This window comes from Nelusetta ayraudi, unplaced genomic scaffold (genome assembly GCF_046127955.1).
Source record: "Nelusetta ayraudi isolate G7.1 ecotype Tasmania unplaced genomic scaffold, CSIRO-AGI_Nayr_v1 ptg000097l, whole genome shotgun sequence".
Lineage (NCBI taxonomy): Eukaryota > Metazoa > Chordata > Actinopteri > Tetraodontiformes > Monacanthidae > Nelusetta > Nelusetta ayraudi.
This window is the reverse complement of record NW_027466147.1, coordinates 3488660-3493747: the sequence shown is the minus strand read 5'-3', so window position 1 is coordinate 3493747 and position 5088 is coordinate 3488660. Positions and strand designations below refer to the sequence as shown.

Genomic DNA, 5088 nt, shown 5'->3' with positions numbered 1-5088 from the left:
CTGTGGGTTAAATCAGGACCTTAAAGTTTGGACGACGACTCATTGAGTTCTTGTGGAAAACAAAGTACGGTTCTCCTGTGCATATCAAAAGTATTGTTTCACCTTGCCACATGTGCAACTCTGACAGCTGTGTATTGTTGTTGTTATCTATCCTACTGTTTGGCTCTTTGAAACTTGACTCTTTCAAAAGCAGGAGCGGCATCGCTGTTTCTTTGTAGAAAAGGCGGGGGAACTGCAGCGAATGCTAATTTCAGCGTATTTTGAATTTTCATAAAACTTTTGAATGATGAAACCTTTCTGAAATTTCCCCTTCACTCAGCATGTATGAGCGCTGGGCCATTTTATCCCATTTCTTCTCACCATATTAAATCAAACCCATTATCAAATAAAAAAAAATTTGAAATTAGATTTTTTTTTTTAACATAAATTGTGATGAGACTAGATTAGTCACATATATGTCGTAGAGTGTCAGAGTTTTCGTTTTTTTTCCTTCCATCAGGAAAGAAACCACAATTCACAAATCTGACACTGGTGCATTTGGTGCAAAATGCTGTTTTTGTTTTTTGTTGAAGGGAATTTTCTTTTCTTTTCTATTGTTTTTTTGTAAATAGTTTCTGGTGTCCTCCTCCTTATTGTACCGCTTTTCAGACGACAACACCATGAAAGGCAAAACAGTGTCTGGGGACACCTTTATGTTCTTCTTAACAATACTCATCAGAGCTGAGCTATGTTGTATAGGACAAAGAAATACTCGAGAGGTATGTTTTGATCCCAGCCCAGAAGAAGTGTTTGTGTCTGCGACTCCCATTACACTTCAACCCACAGAACAGCCAGTTATCTTCTTCATCCTTCAGGGAGACTCGGGTTTTTCCCGAGCTCCCGCTCTCTGTTGCATTTGTATTCACCGCAGAACAATAAGAGCATTTTCTTCTGGGGCGAGGAAACAACCTCCAAAAATGACTTTGCGCACCTCAAACAAAGGAGGGGAGGGGTAGCGGAGGGTGTAGAGGGCAGAGACGGTGGTGGTCTGGCTGAGGATGAGATGAGACGGAGAAAGTCGAGGGGGAAACTTAAAGTTATTCCAAAAAAATAAATCGTAAAAATAAAGTGGAGAGGGAAGAGAGCGGCGGCTCTTTAGCCTTTGCTGACCCTTGGCTCCGACCCTCTCGCCTGAGCCAGATGTGTCTCCGCCTCCTCATTAGAATAGCTCTTGGAGGTACAAACAGCAGGTCAGCTTTCCGCAAGAGGCCGGGGCAAAAATGTGTTTCGAAGGCCTTTGACTCCCTTTTGATTTCAGACAACTGCGGAATTTTCAAGGCATAGAAGAAGAAAAAATAAAGTGCGGTGAAGCTGATACCAAATAAAACTTTTTCTAAACAGTTTGGATTTACTTTGCATAGCGATCTGGTGAAGAGCCCAAAGGAAGGTGAGGATGAGCTCTATGACTAATGACATTTTTTTACGGTGTTTATGGATGTTTTGGTGTCGTCTATAAAGATATTGATATTTGGTGCTCATGTTTTTTTTCTCATTTTGTGCAAAGTAAAGCCATATAAATATTTTGAGAGGAAAATAAGTCAAAAAGGCTCAGCTGATTATCTCACAATCCCATATGGTCTAGCGGTTAGGATTCCTGGTTTTCACCCAGGCGGCCCGGGTTCGACTCCCGGTATGGGAACTAATTATTTTCTACATTAAACAAAACATAAAGGAGTTGCATTATCTGATGAGAATCAAAATCCTGTTAACAGTGTGTACACAGTATGTCGATCTTCAGCTACGGCAGACTTGGATTTGATGTTCCAGCAAATATAACCGTCACAGTTGGACACCCTGTCCTTGTTGGTGGGACCAGCTGGATGCTATTTTTACGCTGTGTGGTTTTTGGTCTTGAACAGTCTGCAGCTTCCTGCCTCCAGAGGGGGAGGGTTTCAGAAAGTTTTTGGTCTAGTGTGGGAGAAGAAGCCACAAGCTCCCTTGCACGCTTCGAGGTCCTGGAGGCACGCGGGTCCTATCGGGAAGGCAGATTGCACAACGTCACCTTCTCCACAGAGCAAATGATGGGCTACAGTCTGTTCTTGTCCTTGGCCATCACGACAGCACACCAGATGGTGATGGAGGAGGTGAGGATGGACTCCACGATGGTGGTGTAAAAGTCCACTATGGTCTCTGGCAAGTGAGGTTTTTTCTTTCTTTCTGTCTTTTTTTTTTCAGCTCCACCAAGTACATCGTCTGCTTTTGCTTCTTGGTGACAGAACTATTGGTCAGCTCCCACTGGAGTCCCTGAGTGCTCACGCACTCATAGGGTAGAACTGACAGTGCTTTGTCCTATTCGACCGCTACATTTGACCCATCCACTTGAGGTAGCCCCAAAGTCCAACCCCCCAAATACCGAGTGCCAAGCAAGGAGGCAATGGGTAACAATGGGTAGGACTCACCCGGGGATCAAACCCACCACCTCCTAGTGCCAGGTTGAACACTGAGCTGATTTAGGCTCAGGTCATTGTTGTTCATGACTGCTCCAGGTCACTGGACACATAACAGTGTGTCATCCATGCAGTTCAGGAGCTTGGACGGCGTGCAGATGACAGGCGGGGCTACTTCAAGTGTAGAGCGAAGGGAGCAGAACTGAAAGGTCTCGGGGGGGGGTCCTGGGCTTAGAGTAGCCGCATACCCATGACATCCACTACAGTGCAGGGGCAGAAGCATCCTTCCTGACACTGCCTTTTCCTGTTGTAACAAAAACATACCCAATTGTATTCAATAGAAAAACTGCCGTGGAAAGAGCAGAGCTATTTTTGTGTTCTTAACTTTGCTCACAATCAAAACACACACTGAGATGCAGTGTTCATTTGTGTTACATCTCTGAATTTAATTTCTAAACTTGTAAATCTATGAAATGTGTGATAATCAAAAGGGGCCACGGCCTGATATCCAGGCGTCAGCGGGAAGGAGCTCAGCGCTTTGACCCAGTTCAGTTTGTGCAGTCTAAGGTGCTGAAAAAAAAAAAATGCTGATCATCGCCGCAGCTCTGGGGGGCAAATTTCATCATGGAGTTAAAATTAATTTGGCATCAGCCTGTGAACAGAAACTTTTTTTCCGATAAATTGCAAAAAAAAAAAAAAAGTCTTTCTCCACAGAAGTATAACTTTAATACGTCTACGAGCATCCCGTCCTTGTGATCCTGAAGCCTCTTCTGGCTTCAAAAACCTGCGATCCCCGATCGCTTCCAAAGACCAGATACACCCGACACGCTTTCCAATAGAAAATCCAAAAGGCAAATAACGGTGCATGTTTCGAAGGACTAAAAGTAAATAGAGCGCCCTCACTCGACTTTGCATGAGCAAACTGTTCAAAGGGAGCGAAGGTTGTTAATATCAATGATGGCATAATGTTATTTTTTTCATTCTTTTTTTTTTCATCTCCGGCTCTTTTTTTTTAATTTTTTTTTTTTAAGCGCCGCTCCAGAAACTCTCCTGACGGTACACAGCCTTTGTTCTCTGTCATCTTTAATTTATGAGTCGCAATTATTTATCCAATATTCTGGCGAACGGCGACTGTTAACTTGATTTATTTCCTGGGGGGGGGGGGGGAGTGGGTTCTATTCACAGACGAGATCTTTGGGGAGCGATGACAGTGAGCCTGCCAGACGAAACGTCTCAACTTTGCCGGTGAATGTGCGTGCGCTCGGAAATAATTTATTTCCGAGCATTTGTCGTTCTAATGACTCGAGCAGCGCAAAAGCAAAGGCCGCGTGCGTGCCGAGAAATGCAGCCACTCTGTTTTAAAGTGTCTGCATTACCCCCGCTCTGCCTTTAATGAAATAGCAGAGGCCCCGTTATTAGTCTTTGATGGGAGCGCCGCCGACGCCCAGCGTCGCGTCTATTTGCAGAGCCCTTCCCCAAAGAGACAACAAAGACAGTGTTCAGGTCGCAGGAGGCTCACCGCTGAGGTCTGGTGACAATTTTAAACATAGCACAATTAGAAGAGAACAAAACTCCGCAGCTCCCCTGCTCTGCTTTTCTCTTCCTCTGGATGGAAATGAAACTTTCATGTGCCACTTGGAGTGCATAATGTATTCTCTATGCTCAGAAGATGTCAATAAGCTTTTTAAAATTCCCCTTCCTCGTCGCAGGCCGTTTTCTGACAAAGCACGTTTTCACAGGGGTCCGACTTTTAAGATCAGCCGAAAAGGAAAAATCGGAAGAATGTGCGACTTGAAAATTGAAAGTTTGAATAAACGGGCTGGACTATTGTGTTTGCAGAACATTTATTCTTGAATACTATGAAAAGAAATTGGGGAATTTTCGGGGTATGTTTGAAAAAAACAGCGGTGAGTGAACTGCAAGAAAAAGTAGCGGCGTCCAATCAGTATTCAATATATAGTCTTAATTCAATGTATCCCACCATGCACCTTCAGAAGTTTTAGGTGTCAGTATTTCTTAATAATATAGAAATTAAATGACAATACCGTGTAAAAAAAAAATTATATACATGTGTGTGTGTGTGTGTGTGTGTATTCAAATAAAAAGGTCAAATTAAGTTCAGCGAAAACATTTTCGCTGTAATTGCATCCCAAAGCCAAACGGCCTAAACTCTGAGTCATGCTTACATTTCCACACAACTTTTTGTGCTGTGGCTGAAGTGATAAACTCCACTCACAGCGTGGCGATGCTTTATTCAGCGCTCGTGCGTGGATCTGTTCTCGCACGCTGCTGATAAATTTCAAAAGAAAGTTTTTTTTTTTTTTTTTGTGGGTTTTGCTTTCGTTTGGCAAATTTTTCCAATTCCCTTTCTAATGACTCAGTTGAGTTTAATTACAAAGGAGCTCCATTTGCATGCATCACAGAGCAACTTCGCATCGCCGCTCTGTTTGTGCTTCCGCGGGCAATTAAAAATCCATTTTTGAAAAATGCGAGGTTGTCGGGAGGTGGCGATGCAATGAAAAGGTGAGGAGGGAACGGAGGACTTCTTCAGTGTTCGGAGTGACACCCACCACTGGTGGGTCTGGGTCCTGGCCTTTTCTGTATCCGTGGGACCGTTTAAGATATGAGGCAATTCACTCTCTTTTGGTTTCATTTACAAATC

At 43.6% G+C, this 5088-nt stretch overlaps 1 non-coding gene across 1 annotated transcript; it reads left to right on the top strand.

The window, feature by feature from the left end:
• Nucleotides 1–1606: 1606 nt before the first annotated feature.
• Nucleotides 1607–1678, top strand: trnae-uuc (transfer RNA glutamic acid (anticodon UUC)). The gene has a single exon. It is a non-coding gene; the product is annotated as a tRNA-Glu (tRNA).
• Nucleotides 1679–5088: the final 3410 nt, after the last annotated feature.